At 46.5% G+C, this 20402-nt stretch overlaps 1 protein-coding gene across 7 annotated transcripts in view; it reads left to right on the top strand.

The window, feature by feature from the left end:
* CUEDC1 (CUE domain containing 1) overlaps nucleotides 1-20402 on the top strand; it is a 58193-nt gene that overhangs the window by 2304 nt on the left and 35487 nt on the right. For 5 of the 7 annotated variants that reach the window (XM_081844249.1, XM_081844248.1, XM_081844245.1 and 2 more), the window contains exon 1: nucleotides 15557-15712. The exons of the other annotated variants lie outside the window; for them this stretch is intronic. The gene's annotated coding sequence lies outside the window, so the exon portion shown is untranslated. Of the gene's footprint in view, nucleotides 1-15556; nucleotides 15713-20402 lie in introns of those variants that run through there. 7 annotated transcript variants of the gene reach the window in all.

Below are 20402 nucleotides of genomic sequence, written 5' to 3'. Positions count from 1 at the left end.
TCGCTGCTCACACTGTCTGCCAGGTAAAATGGCACAGACAGTTCCCAGCACATGGAAATAAATGCAGAAAGTGCTTTTCTAGGGGAAGGATGACACCTTGTTTCTGAGAAGAATCTTCCTCCTTCTATCAAAGTCAGTTTGATGGTTTGGATGTTGCCTGGGAGTTTTCATTGTTAACTGTTGTGACAGGATTTTATTTCATTGATGGTTGTTGTTGACATGCCCATCAAAGGATGGAAATGCTTGAAATCTGCTTGGAATTTTGAAACTTGCAAATAAGGAAGGTGGCAGAGACCATGGATTGGTTTATTGGCTGGTGATGTCACCGATGTCCTTTTCCTTATTGCTGTTCTTTGTAGAATTGGGCAGACCACAGGTTTTCCAAGATCTGTTTATTAACTTTGACCCTCTCATCTTTCTCACAGCACCTCTCTCACTTGGGCGGATAAAAGATTTTAGAAGGAGCAATTTGATAGGCTCAGTTGCAGGCATCTGAAAGATATTACTTGTACCTTGATTCTACCACACAGAAGTGATTTTATGTTCCATTCTTCTGTGCAACACCTTAACAGAATATATTTAATTAGATGCAGATGCAATTCCAAAACGTGGAATAAAGTTTAAATATGAAGGTGGGAAATGAATACAAAACGAAATACGATTTTCCTCCTGGAATAGAATTATTCAGGCTCTGCAATCCTGTACACGCTTGAATTCAACAGGGCTTAACTTCTAAGTAGGCATGTATAGGATTGCACTGTAAATCTGCTATGTATTTGGACAGCTGCCTGTTAGCTATGCATTCAGACATCTCTTAAGATATAATCAAAATTTGTGTGATGATTCCTGAGATCCATGAGCAGGTTTTTGCCTGTGTTTGGATACAACTGAACATCACTTTGAATCAAGATGGTGGACTGAACCTTTCAAAATTGCACTGATTGTAACTACTACATGCAATACAAGGGATGAGGCTACTAGTAGACTATATATTTCGTCCTGTGTTCTGTACATGCTCCCGTTTATTAGTGACCCAATTAAAGAAACCTTAGTTGGCTGATTGTATGAATTTTGGTTGGTTGATTAACTAAATTGCATAAATTCACCCATTGATAAAACAATATCTGAATAGTTCTTTAAACTTGTAAAACATCTTGACCTATTTTTTATTACTCATTTTGCATAGGTCTCTGAAAGGTGACCTTCTTCACCTACAGACCCACTTGAGTGTTGCCATCAACAAAGCAGGACCCTCTTGGTCCTTCTGTGCAGTGTTCAAAATTCCTCTGGCGTGTTTTGCAACTGGTGCATGCCCAGTTGCGACCACCTGCATTCTGCCCTACTGGTGCCAATGAGCATCTTTTAAAAGTGGGGTTTGATCACAGGGCAGCATTTCAGATTTTGGAAGGTGGTGGGGGCAAAGAGAAAAGATAAACATCAAGGTTTAAAGCATATTTTTCCAATCTGGCGACCTTCAGATGTTGCTAGACTACAACTCCCATCATCCCTGACTATTGGCCACGTGAGCTAGAGCTGATAGAAGTTGTAGTTGAAAACATCTGGAAGGCACAAAGGTGATGTAAAGGCCATGGGGTTTTTTTTTATACCCTAGGAGTTAAATTACCAAATTAAATTTCCCAGAAACAGCATGCTTTAAGAGCATTTGCTGTGGTTACTTTTTAAAAGACCCATAATTATTGTGATATGATTGGCACAGGTTAGAATACCACCCCCTCCCTAGTAATGGGACTGTGCCTTCCAGCATGCAAGCCCATTTAATAGTTTATTGTTGGTTTGCTATGATCCTGTGCTTTCCTTGGAACAGGCCCCACTGAATGCTGGGAGACTTCTGAGTGAATATGCCTGGAACTGGGTTCCAGCTCTGAAGCATCTTTGAGCAGGCTCGAGATCTAGGTTGCTCCAGAGGTGTGTTGTGGAAGCCAGTTAGTGGGACAGATGCATGGACTTAGCCTCTGAATTTGATCCCTGTATCCTCAATGTCTCTTAGTGTATCGGAATTAATTTGGGAACTGCTTGCTGACAGCCTGGATCACAGATGTCTGTTTTCTAAAACGATGTGGTTTATTTCCCTTTGTTAATAAAGAATTTTACATTCCTGTGGGCTGACAATAACTCGGCTTTGGATGAAAGTCTGCAGATGTTTCCAACTCAGAACATACCTTCTCTTCGCCTCTAATGTAAAGAGTACATTTTACAGATGCCATCTAATACTGCAGTAATATATAGATTTGCAGCCCTCCAGATGTGCTGGTGAAAACAGGCCTGGAAGAGGTGTCTGTGTGTGGGCAGAAACTGCTTCCACTTCACTTCCTGAATCTTCCTCACCTCCTTGTATTTTGTTTTCCTCTTGGTCTCTTTAATCTCGGAGCTACCAAGTGTTTGGTCACTATGCTGTCGACTTTGAAGAGAAGCGGGAATCAAGCTTTGCAAGAACTGAGCTGCTAGGTCTAACCTCAGAGCACCTTGCGAAAGCTCAGCAAATCATAGAGAGGAGATCGGCTTAAGTTCAAGTTCAGACCTTGAACGGAGCAGAAGAAGACTTAAAATGAGTGGTGAAAGAGTAGGCCAACCAGTTCCATCTGTCTGATGGAGATCTGAAGTGGAGGCTGCAATCCTCTGTACACCTTCCTGAGAGTAAGCCCTATATAAGACAGTGGGGGTACTTCTGAGTAAGCATGCATAACATGTCTCATGTGGCAACACCCTCATATTTAAATCACACTGGACACCAAGGAGAACTGCGGTAATAATAATAATAATAATAATAATAATTATTATTATTATTTTTATTTATACCCTGCCCTCCCCAGCCAAGGCCGGGCTCAGGGCGGCTAACAAGCAATAATAAAAACAAGTTGAATGAATACAATTTAAAAACAAGATTAAAATACAACAATTAAAATATTGAAACATTAAAATATTAAAATGCAGCCTCATTACAGGAGGAGAAAGGAAAAAGAAAAAAGAAAGAGGGGGAGGGAATCAAATTGGCTCCAAGCCAAAGGCCAGGTGGAACAACTCTGTCTTACAGGCCCTGCGGAAAGAAATCAGATCCTGCAGGGCCCTGGTCTCATGAGGCAGAGCGTTCCACCAGGCCGGAGCCAGAGTTGAAAAGGCCCTGGCTCTGGTTGAAGCCAATCTAACTTCCTTAGGGCCCGGGACCACTAGGGTGTTGCTATTTATGGACCTTGAGGCTCTCCGTGGGGCATACCGGGAGAGGCGGTCCCGTAGGTACGAAGGTCCTAGGCCGTGAAGGGCTTTAAAGGGTAAGGGATGAAAGCCACGGCTGAATCCTCTTTGTAAGTAGGAGAATCAAAATTGCACCTGGGTGCACCAGTGTGGTAACCCATATGCAAAATGCCCCAGCTGCATGTTACCCAGGGAAGGAATGAGATAAACACCATTGTGCATGCTGGCTGGGACTGATGGGAGCTGTAGTCCAATAGCACCACCAGCCAGGGCTCAGCACATCTGATTACATAAGTAAAACTTGCATGTGATAAAGTGCTCAGAGGATTGCTGGGGCAGAGGACTGAGGAAGCCAAGCATTGCGTTATTGGTTGGTATTTTCCAAATCAACCCTGTGGTGTTTTTTTTAATGGGAAAACTATCAGAATCAAGTGGTGGAGAAATGGGATGGATGGCGGCTAATGGATTGAAGTTGAATCCCGACAAGACAGAAGTACTGTTTTTAGGGACAGGGGGCCAGCAGGTGTGGGGGGACACCCTGGTCCTGAATGGCATAACTATGCCCCTGAAGTACCAGTTCTGGGAGTCATTCTGGACTCATAACTGTCCATGGAGGCGCAGGTCAATTCTGTGTCCAGGGCAGCTGTTTATCAGCTCCATCTGGTACGCCGGCTGAGACCCTATCTGCCCGCGGACTGTGTCGCCAGAGTGGTGCATGCACTGGTTATCTCCCACTTGGACTACTGCAATGCGCTCTATGTGGGGCTACCTTAGAAGGTGACTCGGAAACTGCAATTAATCCAGAATGCGGCAGCTAGACTGGGAGCAGCCGCCAGGACCACATAACACCAATCCTGAAAGACCTACATTGGCTCCCAGTACATTTCCGAGCACAATTCAAAGTGTTGGTGCTGACCTTTAAAGTGGCCTCGGCCCTGTATACCTGAAGGAGCATCTCCACCCCCATCATTCAGCACGGACACTGAGATCCAGCACCAAGGGCCTTTTGGCGGGTCCCACGCTGTGAGAAGTGAAGCTACAGGGAACTAGGCAGAGGGCCTTCTCAGCAGTGGCAACCAGCCTGTGGAATGCCCTCCCATCAGATGTTAAGGAATTACATAACATTTAGGAAACATCTGAAGGCAGCCCTGTATAGGGAAGCTTTTTAAGGTTTAATGTTTTGTTACGTTTTTATATATGCTGGAAGCCGCCCAGAGTGGCTGGGGCAACCCAGTCAGATGGGTGGGGTACAAATAAATTATTATTATTATTATTATTATTATTATTATTATTATTATTATTAAATTATTTACAAAGAGATAGATACAGCAGGCAGGATTCAGTAAAAGAAAATCAATTTAGGGAGCAGTCCAAATAGCTCTTGAAATTGGTGCATTTATGTGCTCTGAAGCTCATGAAGTTGAGCAAATACAGACACAGCCATTTCTCTGAGGCCACATCAGTGCATTTCTGGGACGTCTGCTCTTGGGTATTTGCAGTCTTTTCCGCTGCACGGCTTTGCCGCCTGATGCTTATTGCAATGGCTCAAGAGCTAATGTCCTAAATCCAAAATAAATTAAAAGGTGTTCCTTCATTTACCGCAACAAAATGACTTCCTCCTCCTCCTGCCTCTAAATCCTGGGCTGGCTATTAGTTTCCTGGCTCCATGTTGGGGGAGTTATTATCCTCTGTTCTTCCAGCATCTCAAATCTCCCTTGCAAGATTTTTAATTTAAAATCTAATTAGCTAAGCACGCAGTCGGGTTGTCATAGGTAACGGAAGCGGACGCTTTGTTGTTGAGGCCTGCGGATGGCCTTTCAAGATAGCCTTTGTGCATTCAGCAAAGGACTTTTGGGGTGGCAATGGTGTTGATGAGACCTCTTAACAACGATTGGTTGGGCTGCTGGGCTGTCACAGAGGGACTGAGCAATCGGAAGGCCTCTATTGGTTGCACTGCTCAGATTCTAAAAGAGGGCTGGGGCAGAATGAATGGTCTGGGGCAGGGAACCTGGGGAACCTGTTGCCCTCCAGAGGTTGCTGGATTATAACCCCCGCCAATTCTGACTACTCTGACTACTGGCCATGCTGGTTGGAATAGAATCAACATTTGGAGTGCCCATCCCTAGCCTAGGGAATTTTGAAAGCCCTGGTGTTCTCTGGGGAATCTACATTCCTTCCCTTAACCTGAACCTTTGCTAGGTAAGCCAAATTAAACGGATGTCTAGTTGTGCCCACCTTTACCACAGACCCCACAAGTGTCCCAGATTATTCGGGACAGCCCGAATTGGCAGAAGATGCCCCTTCTTCTCCCAATCCCAATCCCAAATGTCCTGGTTTTGCACCCCCACGCTGGTCGAGGGAGCAAAAGACGGGCGATTTTTTAGTTCTGCTATGGTGCGAGTCCAGAAACAGGTCCGAAAAACTTAACCTTGACCTCCTCTTCTGGAAGTTTGTCTGTGGTGCCTGAAAAGGAGGCGGGGTAGAGAATCACTGTCTGCCACCCACCTACTGAATTGAAAGTGCTGTAGGAAGGCAGTGTGGTGCAGTGGTTAGAGTGTTGGACTATGACCTGGGAGATCAGGGTTCAAATCCCCACTCGGCCGTGAAGCTCACTGGGTGACCTTGGAGTCAGTCACAGCCTCTGAACCTACCTCACAGAGTCATTGTAGTAATTATCTGAGGGGGTGGGGATGGGCCACACACTCCTTGGGGAAAAAGGTGGGATAATAAGCAGTTAAGCAGAAGGGCTTATTTATTTAAGAAAGCTGGAGATCCCAGCCAGAGGGAGATGGCAGCTGGACCTCCAGAGATCTCTATGTGGTCGTAACTGGACCCACACCAGTCGTAAAACACATCTGGTGCCTGGCTAATTTATAACACTGCACAGGACGCGGGTGGCGCTGTGGGTAAAACCTCAGTGCCTAGGACTTGCCGATCGCATGGTCGGCGGTTCGAATCCCCGCAACGGGGTGAGCTCCCATCATTCGGTCCCAGCTCCTGCCCACCTAGCAGTTCGAAAGCACACCAGTGCAAGTAGATAAATAGGTACCGCTTTATAGCGGGAAGGTAAATGGCGTTTCCGTGTGCTGCGCTGGTGCTGGCTCGCCAGAGCAGCTTCGTCACGCTGGCCATGTGACCTGGAAGTGTCTCCGGACAGCGCTGGCCCCCGGCCTCTTAAGTGAGATGGGCGCACAACCCTAGAGTCGGACACGACTGGCCTGTACGGGCAGGGGTACCTTTACCTTTTACAGAACATTGGGTCAGCTGCCTGGAGACCCTTAGCCAATCATGGGTGGGATGATTTTACAGTTTAGCTGCGAGATAGGGCCTGGATTGGGAAGTTGGTAGGCTAGACATGGCAAATTCCTCAGGCGGAGGGAAAGGTTCTAGAAAGTGGCTAGACTTTTTGTTTTTTACAGGTGGGGTAGAGCAGATAGCCATTCTAAGAGAGCACTAGATTTCATACAAATGGTTCGTTGAAGAGACTTGTAAGTAAATTTCTCTTTTAAGCCTGTAATAGTGTTTATGACGGATCCTAAGTGTTGTGCTTTTATTAGTGAAACCATTGAAAGTGTCTGTTAAAATAAAGTACGGTATCGTTTCCAGTGTGCCTCAGCTTTAATTTATTCCCAGAACTGGAAATAAATTGCCTTGGGAACTCCTCGCTGCAGATTCTTGGTGTTTGCATTCACACTTGATTTATACAGGGAGTGACCAAGGATAGATTTCCTATTCTCAGTCCTGTTGCCTCGGGAGTTTGTCACACCTTCTGACTCTAAAATTCTGTAATTCCAGGTGGGAATGTTTCCAGTTGTCTTTTGCAAATGGCAGAATTGCAGCCCATTAAATAAGTAGATAATAATACATGGGTTCTAATTTTTCCAAGCTTGTTCTAATAGGCAAGGAGGTTATACGTTGCGTGCTGGAGCTGAAGTAAGAGGCAATAGTTGAGTCCAGAATTAACATTCTCACGACTTTTCCTCTTCTCTTCCTAGCAAAAGTTGCAGGGTGGAGTTTGATTTAACACGAATGTTGTGCTCAAAGCTGCTCACAATAATAACAACAGCGGTAAAAAAGAACAATAATTGCAATCACGATCATATCAAACACAGTAGCATATAAAGCAAAGAACAACCAATTCATCAAAACATTTGATGCAATTTAATAAAGCCATAGTAGTTCAGATTTCAGCGTGCATCATAAAAACATAGACTTGTGGAGCTGGAAGGGGCCAGAAGGGTCATCCGGTCCAGCCCCCTGCAATGCAGGAATCTTTTGCACAACATGTGTCTTGAACCCACAACCCTAAAATTAATTGTCTAATGCTGTACCAAGTGAGCTACCAAGGCAGATAAGAAAACACATAGGGCTCGTTGATGAGTTGGTCTTTGGTTGGAGTCAAACTGGAAATGCAAGACGTGGGTGTTCTTAGTCTGTGAAATGGGTGCAATGGCATAAGCTGGTTTGAGAGGCTGGCCAGGAGTGAAATCAAGGCCATCTAATTGTATCAACATGTGTCCCTGGGGAGGAGTCATAATTCTGTGCATGTGCAGTGCTTACAGAAAGTCCTAGCTTTTATTCCTGGTGCATCCAGTTGAAGAGATAAGGTGGCAAGTTGATGAGGAAATCTCTCCAGATTGTTAAATTTCGCAGTCCCTGCGGACCAAATTTGTCAGGTGGGCGGGGCTGCCCTCCTGTCAATCACCTGATGTCACAATGGTGTCTGTAGGGATATTGCAGAGCGCTCTCATAACCACCTAGCACAGTGATGGCCAAACTTCGCCCTCCAGCTGTTTTGGGACTACAACTCCCATCATCCCTAGCTAACAGGACCAGTGGTCAGGGATGATGGGAATTGTAGTCCCAAAACAGCTGGAGCTGTTTGGGTATGCATTTTTTTTTTAAATGGCCAACACAACTGGCTGCTGCGGTAATAGATCAGCACAAATATTTTAATGTGCTGGAATCCCCATTGCTTACAAAGAAGGAGTGGGGCACAGGCTTGCATTACTTTTAGTGAGGAGGAGGAGGAGTTGGGCTACATGTTTTTCCTATTAAAAAAAATATCCAGGCCAAATCTTACTACGAAGTTTCCGCAGTAGGTGGGAGGGAAGCAGGAAATCGAGTTATGTTCTGCAGAAATAAATATTTCTCTGGGTAGCTTTGCAATGGGCCTGGCAGTTGATTAGGTTGTGTGTGAGTCACTCTTAATTCATCCTGTAATTAGGACAGCTGTGCGTGTGTGTGTCGTGGAGTTAGAATAGTGTAATGATTTAGCTGTGGCTTTTCATGGTATTTTAATTTTGTTTGTTTTTTGTCCTATTGTATGATGTATTATTTAACATATGTCTCATTTTTGTAAGCCCGTCTGGGTACTTACTTAACGATCAAGTGATTCTTGTTGTTGTTTTCGTTGCTGTCACTGTTGTATAGCCAAGAAACTGAAGTACAAATCAGGAGAAGGCGAATTTGAATCTTGCCCGTACATTAATTCACTCAGTGAACATAAAAGCTTAGCAGGGCTGTTCATATGCTCTTGGGGGCACCTGGGTTGAATTTTTATTCATTTACTTGCTTGAAAACTGCACCTATATTCCTCCTTTCTTCCAAGGAGCTCGTGCTGGCGTTCATGACTCTTCCTGTCCCCATCTTATCCTCACAACAACCCTGTGAGGTACTTTAGCTTCTGTCTTTCCCTATACCTTCTGCTTGGATCATCATCCAGGACTTTTCTCCGTAGGCCCTGGATGACAGGAGGGTGAGAGAATGATACTTTTAGGGTGACGCTGTGGGTTAAACCACAGAGCCTAGGACTTGCCGATCAGAAGGTCGGCGGTTTGAATCCCCGCGACGGGGTGAGCTTCCGTTGCTCGGTCCCTGCTCCTGCCAACCTAGCAGTTTGAAAGCACGTCAAAGTGCAAGTAGATAAATAGGTACCGCTCTGGTGGGAAGGTAAACGGCGTTTCCGTGCGCTGCTCCGGTTCGCCAGAAGCGGCTTAGTCATGCTGGCCACATGACCCGGAAGCTGTATGCCTGTTCCGTCGGCCAGTAAAGCGAGATGAGCGCCGCAACCCCAGAGTCGGCCACAACTGGACCTAAGGGTCAGGGGTCCCTTTACCTTTACCTTTACCCGCTTAAACTCCAACTTCCATAAGCTCCAGCCAGCAATTGTCAATGGTCAGGCATGAGGAGAGTTGTAGTCCTGCAGCGTCTTAGGAGAGCTACAGGTTTCTCAGGCCTTCTAAGGTAGCATTTATTTATTTTTTAAACAGAGCTGAAGCAAGCGTCATTGTGTTGCTGTGCTTCCTTGAGTTTTCACTCTGTTGCTCCGCTGCGATATTTCTGTTTGTTTCCTGTCTTTGTATTTTATTGGATTTTTATTCTAAGTGATGGGACTCAGAACACAAACACTGAGCGATGGTGGGGATGGTACAGCACTCTGCACACCCTGAACCATGAAAATGGCTTGCTTCTTTGGCCTGATCCCTGCCAGGCTGTAGAATTCACCTTCGTTTCATAGAAAACAGGCCTGCCTCATTATTCCAGCTGCAAGCAAGCAAGTTCCAGCATGCAGCTGTTGCAAACAGCATGTTTGACCTGCCTCAGCCAAAGGCAAAAATCGGACTGCCTCTTAGGTTGCTGATGGCTCAATCATTCTCGCTTTTGCCAACATGCTGACTGAGGCGGATGAGACCTGGGGGCTGCCAGGCTACCTTATTCAGATGCGGACTTTTTGGGCTTCCCACTCATACAGAGGCGCATGGGGAATGCAGCTATGGAGTGGCTAAACCCTTTCTCAGGCTCTGATTGGCCCTTGTCCTGATCATCTGATTGGCTAGAAGTCCTGTAGAGTACACCCTTCCTTCATTACCAGTTTGGGAAAGCCAGGCTGGTTCAGCAGGCTGGTTTTTGGCATTTGGGTCTTACTTGAGCGGCCACTGCTCAGTGGTAGAGCACCTGCTTTGCATGCAGAAGGTCCCAGGTCCAATCCTGGCATCTCCTGGTACAGATGGGAATGTTCTTTGAAGAGCTGCTGCCAGACAGTGTAGACCAAACTTGGTTCTCCAGCTATTTTGGACTACAACTCCCATCATCCCTAGTTGCAGGACCAGTGTTCAGGGATGTTGGGAATTGTAGTCCGAAAACAGCTGGAGGTCCACGTTTGGGAAACCCTGATCTAAGAACTCACTGGCAGGGTAGCCAACTGATCAGCAAAAATGTAACCTGACCTGCTCCTGTGTTTTTAACTGAGAAAATTTAACAGTGCAGAAGTCAGCAGGCAGAACTTTTCACTGCTGATCAAACTTGAAAACTTTGGTCCCCATCCTGTACTCAGCTCTCACCTGTGGCTCCTAGAAGCTGTCAGCATGTGACAGTGGCCACACTCCCAGGAAACTGCTTTGATTGGCTGGCTAAACCAGGTGAGGGCAGCAGGTGAGTCTCAAGCCCTCAGTGAGTTAGGGAGTTGTGAGGGATTTCACCTGCATGTGATGACAGGCTGCAACGGATTGAGTGGAAGAGACCAAGACTATTTTTCTTTCCTCTTTCCTTTTTGTTGTTGAGCATTTTTGGGGAAACCAAAGCTTTTGGAGCTTTTAAGCTTTTGGGTTTTCCCTGACATTTTGCCAATATGGCAAAATTCCCCAGAAATCGGGACATGTCAGGAATTCTCCTGTATGGCAAACCTAGGAAACCCTGATGTCAGTGTTCGAAATTAGCCAGGTGCGCTTTGTACCTGACTGTTGGCCACTTGAGACCAAGTGAAGATGCCTGGGTCACAGGATGGTGCCTGGCACATCCACCATCTGGAGGTGCGTGCCTGGGAATCATTGAATCTTGACTGTTTTCACACACACATGCCACATTCTGTAGAATTCTATCTGTTCTATTCTATCTGCCCAATCTGAATGATTTTCAGGAACCAAAATGTTTTTTCTGTGCAGCCTGAGCAGGAGCAGTGAAAAGCTTTACAGTTAATTGTTGCAGCTTGTCTTCACTTACCCCACCCTGGCGCCTTGCTCACAGTTGTGAATAATATTCTTACGTTATGAATGGTGTGTGTCATCGTTAAGAGGCAGGCCGATATATGTGTGGACTGTCCCTGGATCAAGTGACTTTTCTTCTTTAAATTTTCAAAGTTAGGGTTGCCATAGGTCCTCCTTTTCCAGGACAGGTCATCTTTTCCAGGGGTAAAGTTTCTGTCCAGGTGGATTTTTGGAATTTGCCAAAACGTCTGGGGGTCTGGGAGCGGGCTGCTTTTTATGTTTCATACGCAGTACTAAGTGCAAAACGTATACATACTGTGTGTGAGTTTTGCATGATGCAGGAAAGGGATAAAAATCCAGGGGTGTGTCCCCCCCCCCAAACCACTGATGCCAAAGTTGGCATTTTGAATGGACATCAGAAGCATACTCAGCCCTGTATGTATAATACATTGGCTCACCCTATCTCTCCCCCTTCCATTCCTAAGCTCCCTACCCTCCTAGCGCTGGGCCAGCTGCTGTGGAGGATGAGTAGATAATTCATGTCAGCAGCTGGTATCCTTTTTTTAAAAAAAAGAAATCCTGGGGAACCAGAGACGACTGCCTGAGCAATCCCACTCGATGGCAACCTTGTCAGCCGGCAGCCCTGCAGGGACAGCTTCTGTGTTCGCGTAGCAGTGAGCGCCTGTTGTCGGTAGACAGCTTATTGCTTTCTCTGGGTACCTGCTGCACCGCTCTTGCCTCAAAGGGAACTCTGGGCACGGATGCAATTGGCCAGGCAGGTTTCCGAAATTGCACCACAGGTTGCTTCCCTTCTGCCTCCCGTCTGGCAGCAAACTCTGTCTGTCCCCCTCCTCTCTTAAAGCACAATCCAGGCTACCGCAATGATTTTTATAAGGCTGGTGTTGCCTTTGTAATAAAAGGCACCCACCCACTGTAGCGCTCTTGCATAAGATGCTCTCTTAAGGACCAAGTCAGACTACTGGTCCATGCTAGCTCAGTATCTTCTATACTAGTGAGGAATCTGTGGGCCCCCCCCAGATGTTCATGAACTACAGTTCCCATCACTCCCTACCAGTGTCAGAGATGGTGAGAGTTCATCATCATCATCATCAAAGCTTTTATTGGCATCACATACAAACATCCAAAACAAATCAATACAGAATTACCACTTCCCCAGCAGCACAAAACATTTGCTAAAAGAAAGGAGGCAGAGCAGTCTATCGTTGGTGAGAGTTGGAGGCCAGCAAAATTAGGAGGGCCGCAGGCTCCTCACCACTGGGGATGTGATAAGGCACCATTCTCTGTTCTGCCTTACATCTGTTGCAGAAATATTCTCTACCATTCCCCTCCATGTGACTTTGCTTTAAAAATCACATTATTTCCTACATTGTTTTTGACGTTTCCCTTGCAGTTAGGTGCATTTAAGCTAATTAATCACATGCTGTAATTAATTACACAAGTTTTCAGCCACAGCAGTGAGATGAATAACGTGGGTTTTAGTGGAAACCGAACTGTAGTGGAATAGAAGCAGTGCAGATTGCAATGAGCACTGGATGGGGAGAAATCACTGTTTCCTCAATAGAAGGCTCTGTCCTGCCTACATGCCAACCACTTCTTTATTAGAGGTGTAATAGAGCCTCAAAGATCTGAGTACAGGCCAGGGATGGGGTAGAAATTTGTTCCGTTTGCATTTTAATGTGTACCTACCCAATTTCTCACTTGCCACACCAATGTGCAAACTGAAACGCAGCCGCTTTTTTCTGAATTTCGTGATGCACTCCTCCAACTCAAGCATGTATTAGAGAAGGATGTGCTCACAAATGCTTGTTGCATTAATGCAAAATGCTGTAAGAAGATGTCTTTTACATGGAAGAAATTACTTGCAAATTGCTTGTGTTTCATTAGGTTGAACAATGTGGCTTTTTATGCAGACTCTTTAATTGTGAAGCGAAGTGAAAATGGGGAGAACTGAAGTGAAGGTTGGCGGGGGGGGGGGAATGAGAAACCAAAATGGGCAGAATTGTCTGTTCCCAGTCCAGGCCCAGCTTCAGTGAGCAGCTGTTGGGGATTGATTTGGAAGAACAGTTGCTAAATGGGGCCAGCCCTACCCTTAGGTGAGATGTGGGGGACCTTTGGCCCTTCAGATATTGCCAACTACAATTCCCAGCATCCCTAGCTATTGGCCATGATAGCTGGGGCTGAAGGGAGTTCAATAGCACCTGAAGGTTCCCTACACCTGCAGTCACCATTGTGGTGGTGGATGCTGTCCCATTGCCAGTAGAGTCAGCTTCCATACATGGAACGGGGACACCATCTGGTCCATCATTCCCCTGTAGCTCAGGGGTGGCGCATCTGCTTTGCCTGCAGAAGGTCCCAGGTTCAATCCCTGGCATCTCCAATTAGGACTGGGGAATGTCCCCGTTCTGAAAACCTTAGAAAGCTGCTGCTGGTCTGTGTAGACAGTACTGAGCTAGATGGACCAATGTTCTGACTCGGTGTAAGTCAGCTCCCCCCCCCCAATCTCAGGCATTAAAATGCTTTGGGCCACTTCCTGCTTGGTAACATGCAAACAGAAAATAAACGGAACAAAACAAAACTGGTGACTGTTTTGTGAAACCTCATGGTACTTTGCTACATGGTGTAAAAGAACACAGAAAGCTTTTTGGAATGCAGGGAAGAATGAGTCTTAACGGGGTTGTTGGTGGCAACAGGAGAAAGCAAACAGGGATGGATGAGACAAGCAAAAGAGCATTCTTTTAAGATTTCCATTCTCATTGGGTGCTTAAGAATGTGTGAAGCTGACCAATACTGCCCCTGCCCCCATTGCCTTGCAGATATTAAACCCTGCATTTCTGAATGTTCTGTATACAGTGGTAAGGTAAAGGGACCCCTGACCATTAGGTCCAGTCGTGGCCGACTCTGGGGTTGTGGTGCTCATCTCGCTTTACTGGCCGAGGGAGCCGGCGTACAGCTTCCGGGTCATGTGGCCAGCATGACTAAGCTGCTTCTGGCGAATCAGAGCAGCACACGGAAACGCCGTTTACCTTCCTGCTGGAGTGGCACCTATTTATCTACTTGTACTTTGATGTGCTTTTGAACTGCTAGGTGGCAGGCGCAGGGACCGAGCAACGGGAGCTCACCCCGTCGCGGGGATTCGAACCACCAACCTTCCAATCGGCAAGTCCTAGGCTCTGTGGTTTAACCCTTAGCGCCACCCGCGTCCCATATACAGTGGTACCTCTGTCTAAGAACAGTCCTATTAACGAACAATTCGGGGAACAAAATCTGCAAAACCGGAAGTAGGTGTTCCGGCTAGCAAACTTTGCCCTGGAAGATGAACGGAATCTGAATGGGCGAAGGGCACTGGTGGCGGGAGCCCTCATTAGCGCAAGCACGCCTCGGTTTAAGAACGCTATCGGCTAAAGAACAGACCTCCGGAACAAATTAAGTTCATAAAGGGAGGTACCACTGTACTATGATCATCCCCACATGCAGGATTGTGGTGTGTGCATGTTTAACAATTCCTCACCATTTCCGAAAGCTAGCTGTTTTTTCAGACAAATTCAAACAGTGAGTCTTGCTGGATGAGGCCCGTGGCTACCTCTAGTCCAGCATCCTGTTCTCACAGTGGCCAGGCAGATGCACCCAGGGGAAGCCCACAAGCAGCATTTGAGCGCAACAGCACTCTCCGCTCCTTCGGCTCCCACAACTGGCATCCAGGCGCATACTGGGCACACTGCCTCCGAGGCAGAAACTATCTGTCGTGGCTGGAAGCCATTGATAGTTTTGTTCTCCGTGAATCTTTTCTGTCCGGATTTTCACTGTTTTCACACCCTAGCTTACTCCTTAGCCTTTCCATCTCCTGAAGGTATCCTGCAAGACAGCGCAGGTTTTAGGATCCTGCAAGGATCTGTTGTGGAGGGTTTGGGAGCACCTCCAAAGAAATACAGAAGGTGGTTTAGGAGACTCGCTATTTTCCATTCAAAGTCTTGCAGTGTTCTTTACCTCCTCTAAGACAGCTGTAACTCGTCTCTAACAGCGGCTCTTTCCCCCAGCTGAGCAGACTATATATATTCCAGCAAAAGTCAGAGGTTTCGACCAATAGACACCAGTATAGTGGGGTGTAATGGTTGGATAAGAACCTAGGAGACCAGCGTTCAAATCCCCACTCAGACATGAAGCTGGCCTTGGGATTTAGTCTAAAATTCCCTCACAGGGTTGTTGTGAGTATAAGATGGGGTCATGGAGATCCATGGAAGAAAGGTGAGCTATAATCCTGGAGGAGTGGCTCAGAGGAATCTGGTGGAATTCTCTTTCATCACACTGGTCTCCTAGCAGCTGTCTGTTTACCTAGTTTGGAGACCAGATGTTCTCTTATCTTGAAAGTGCTCTTAAGAAGACCAGATCCAGCAGCTGAGGCTGGAGAGGCAGCCATCGCTCTTGGTTCTGCCATTTGGTATCTGGTGTGGGCTCGATAAGGAGCCTAGTCCACTGTTTGTCCTGTGTGATCAGAGAAGGTAGGTCTTTGGGTCAGCTGTACAATCTGTTACGTGTTTCTTACAGTTGGGTGCATTGCAAAAGTGTCCAGTCCAATCACCGCCACCCCTTGGAGTGAGAAGCTAGGGATGATGGGAGTTGTAGTCCAAAAAAAGCTGGAGGACCAAGTTTGGCCACCACTATGCTACACAGTAGGTAGTATTTTATGACGAATGTTATTCTGAACACTGGGAATGGGCTAATTTGTGATTAGTTTTCAGAAGGCCTTAAAAAAATAAAAATCAGCATTTTAGTGTGAATTTCACCTAATGCACACATTTACCTGCAGTTTTGCCTAATTTTATTTTTTTGCAAAGCAGTTCCCCACGATATAATATTTTTTTGACACATTGTTTTCACGGCTTACGTATTTTTATATACACTTAGTACACGTATTTTTGCACACATTACTTGGCTGGAGAACTGCATTGCCATGTTCAGAGAAGTGCAAATTTGGAAGATGCCTGTGTTTCGGTTTGCATAGTGTTTTGGAAAGCATGAATTAGGTATGTTTGCCTTTAAATGCAAACTGAATTTAATCTCTCCCCCCCCCCCCGCATTCCTAGTGCCCATTGAGACTGGTGGGTCAGAAGGCAGGGAGCCCAAGCAGTAGGTGGAGACAGCTGTCAGGGACGCAGCGGGAGCGCAGGGAGGGGAGGAGATGGAGAGCGAGGGGGAGCAATCCGAGGGCAGTGTAGGAGAAGATGACAGTAGCCCGAGAGATTCCATGAGCCTCTCCAGCAAATCGGAAGATTCACAGAAGGGGGCGCCAGTGGCCAGGGCAAGGGGGGCCCCAAGGGGGACACCCCAGAAGCAAGGGGCCAGCGGGGACTCCCAGAGCAGCAGTTGGAAATCAGGACCAGCTTCCCCACCAGAGCGTAGTGGGGGGGAGGAGTCCCAGGTATTGGGGCCAGCGTATTCACCACCAGCGAGAGAAGATGAGTCAGGATTGACCACGCCTCCATCGGAGAGCGAGGGAACAGTCAAGAGGAAGGTTGCCGGCTGGGCGCGCGCGCCAAGTTCAAATGTACAGGCGAGCGGCACAGCAGGTAGCCCGGATAGGGAACCAGGTCCTAAAGCCCGCCGGAAGGAGGGGCAAGAATCAGGGGGGTCAGCGTCAGAAGAGTCCAGAAAAGGTGAAACCCCAGCGGGCAGGAGGGCCCAGAGGAGGAAGGAGCTAAGGAAGAGGTGGAGCAAGGCTAGAGTCTTAAACTGGTGTGGAAGGGGAGGAGACTCAGACAGAGCTTCGCCGGTCTAGGGTTTAAGACGTAGGGCTGCGCGCTACGGCTTTGAAATGGAAACTGAACTTCAATAAAGACTTTTGTGCATAACCACAGCCGGGCGTTGGTCCTCTGTGAGCTGGGACCTAAGGGCGGCTCTGACAACAGCGCTAATGGCAGGCAGAGCCAGTGAATTTTCTCTCCTCACCTCCTCTCTGCTAGGTTTTATGTAGGTAAGAAGGAAACTTAGGAGGAGGACGCTGACAGGCAGTGGCAGCACCTGGGCTGGTTGCAAGTACAGAGGCAGGCAGGTGTTGGGGGTTGAGGGCAAAATGAGGTTGGTGGAGCAGTGCCCCCTTTTCTGCAATGGACCTGCCTCCACGACCTGGAATATATCCCTTCTGTTGTCTTCAGAGCTTTAATTCAAGCATGTATCAGCGCTGCCCCTTTAATTAATGGTTCTTTTGCAGACAGCTGGTATGATTCCCTTTTTAATCCCCTCTGCCTCATTTGCATATGGCTTAGTCAATGACCTAGCCTCCTCCATCTGAGAAATGCAGGGATTCCCACTCGCCCTTATGGGCACATGCAATGCACTCTAGGTAAGATGATCTCCTTTTATTGACTTTATTTGTGCAGCGGAGGGAGCAGGATGTAGGCATTTGTGTTACACAGAACTCATTATCAGGTGTGGTTCTGTAGAAAAGCCTGTATGCTCCCTTTCTCAAAACCTCAACGGCTTATTTAGAAGATCACCTTTAAATATTTGCATGTCCTCTTCTGTGAGGCAAACGGTTGTGAAAAAGATAGCTCCTGCTAGATGATAGGCCGTGATTGTTGCCATAGGATGTACGGTAGAATCCTATTCCCAACCATATTCTTAAAACCTGTAATTCTGGAAAACTCTTATTCTGCATTTTATTTTATTCCATTTATTTATTTATTACACTTACATATCACCATAGGGACGCGGGTGGCGCTGTGGGTTAAACCACAGAGCCTAGGACTTGCCGATTAGAAAGTAGGCGGTACGAATCCCCGCGACGGGGTGAGCTCCCGTTGCTCGGTCCCTGCTCCTGCCAACCTAGCAGTTCGAAAGCACGTCAAAGTGCAAGTAGATAAATAGGTACCGCTCCGGCAGGAAGGTAAAGAGCATTTTCGTGCGCTGCTCTGGCTAATCATGCTGGCCACATGACCCAGAAGCTGTACGCCGGCTCCCTCTGCCAATAAAGCGAGATGAGCGCCGCAACCCCAGAGTCGTCCGTGACTGGACCTAACGGTCAGGGGTCCCTTTACCTTTACCTTTACATACCACCAGCTTCATGGCAGAGTGGGGATTCGAATCCTGCTCTCCCAGGTCCTACTTGGTAGGGCACACCATTTGCATTTTCTTCCAAGCCACATACTTGCAATATTGCGGAATCCTGTTGTTTTATTTTTGGGGAGTGTGTGTGTCACTGCATGATGGAAGAACGGGAGCACGAAGGGGCCGTAGCTCAGAGAAAGAGCTTCCACCTTGCATGCAGAAGTTCCCAGGTTCAATGCCCTTTATCTCCAGGTAAGACTAAGAAAGAACCCCCGTCTGAAATCCCCAGGAGCTGCTGCCAGTCCGTGTAGGCAGTACTGAGCTTTATGGACCCAAAGGTCTGACTCATGGGTCAGTACAAGGTTCCTAGAGGCAAAACATCTTTCTTTTCACTTAGCTGTAGAGTACGGTTGCCATATTTGGTTTTTTTGGCAAAGTTGTTGAGCTCAGATAATTATAATAAAATATTTTGCAAAATCTCCCTCCAAAATGAAGTTTTTGACCTATTTTTTTAAGGAAACTGGACAAAAAAACAAAACTTTTGGCATGGGTTGCTATACATCCAGGTTTTCCTGGACAGCTTTAGCAATATCGGGAATTTCGCCCGGATGCTTTTTTCAATGGACGAATCCTGCATATGTCTGGGGAAGCCCAGATGTATGGCAGCCCTACTGTAGGGAAGCTGTGACGAACCTTTGGCCTGCCAGATGTTGCTGAACTACAACTCCCATCAGCCCCTGCAAGCAGGAGCTGAAGAAGAAATATATGAAGAAGTGTGCATGCACACGAAAGCTCATACCAAGAACTAACTTAGTTGGTCTTTAAGGTGCTACTGGAAGGATTTTTTTTATTTTGTTTTCAATATATTGGTTTTTGTATTTGCATTGCTCCTTTTATTTCTTGTACTGTATTTTATTCTATTGCAATTTGAAATGTGTGAAAAGCAAATTGTAATACAATATATGAAATAAAAGAAGCTATAAAGATACAATTAAAAACAGCGTCTGTCACAGCACGGTGCAGTTGCTACAAGAGCCCAAAACGTCATTCAGTCCTCATAACCAGGAGGACTAGGCACTTGGCTTTAAAGCAAGAAAATTGATAGTTGGCAGGAATTCAGAATAGATTCCATCCATTTATTCTTAACCCGCTATTGATTTTGTGTATGTGTGTTAATCCCTTTTTGGTGCATCGGGATAATCTGGGCTTGCTTTCCTGTGTACTGTATTTCTAAAACATATATACAATGTAAGGTCAGAGATGAAGTCATTTAGTATCCGTGTGTGTGTGTGACATTAATGCACCAAGAAAAGGCACAAATGTCTCTTCCTCACCCCTTGAAGATTTTTCTTAAATGTTCCCCTTATGACAAGCTGTTTTCTTTAGCCAAGCTGGTTTTAGATTAAGATATTTATTCAGTAAAAATGGAGAACAGAGATTACTCTTGACGGGCTGGATATAGGGCTGCAGGCTCCGAGTCTGGGTTGGCTGCATCTTTCGTGCACAAAATTAAGAAGGAAAAAAAATGTATGTTGTGGGGGGGCGGGGGCGGTTCAGTAGTTGCTGACAACCAGAGGACAAAAATCCTCCCCAATACTTCAAATTTATTGACCCATTCTTCCAATGGGAGCTATAAGAAGAAGAAGAAGAAGAAGAAGAAGAAGAAGAAGAAGAAGAAGAGGAGTTTGGATTTGATACCCCGCCTTTCACTCCCCTTCAGGAGTCTCAAAGCGGCTAACATTCTTCTTTCCCTCCCCCCCCCCCAACAAACACTCTGTGAGGTGAGTGGGGCTGAGAGACTTCAGAGAAGTGTGACTGGCCCAAGGTCACCCAGCAGCTGCATGTGGAGGAGCAGAGACGCGAACCCGGATCCCCAGATTACGAGATTACCGCTCTTAACCACTACACCACACTGGCTGTGGTGATCAAGCCAATGCCTCATCTAGTCCATCATTCTATTTTCACAGTCACCAAATATTTTTCCCAATGGGAAGCCCGCAAGCATAATTTGAGCGCAATAGCACTTTCCTTGCCTGTAATTCCCAGCAACTGATATTCATATTGCTTCCCAGTCCTCCACCTCCACCAGGTTGTTTAAATTTGTGCTCTAAGGACCTCAGCTACAGCCGTGCAAAACGTGTCATT

The sequence above is a fragment of the Podarcis erhardii genome, assembly GCF_964252035.2.
Source record: "Podarcis erhardii genome assembly, chromosome: 16".
In the NCBI taxonomy this organism is placed as follows: domain Eukaryota; kingdom Metazoa; phylum Chordata; class Lepidosauria; order Squamata; family Lacertidae; genus Podarcis; species Podarcis erhardii.
The sequence above is the reverse complement of the archived record's forward strand: the minus strand, read 5'-3'. Positions and strand labels throughout refer to the sequence as shown.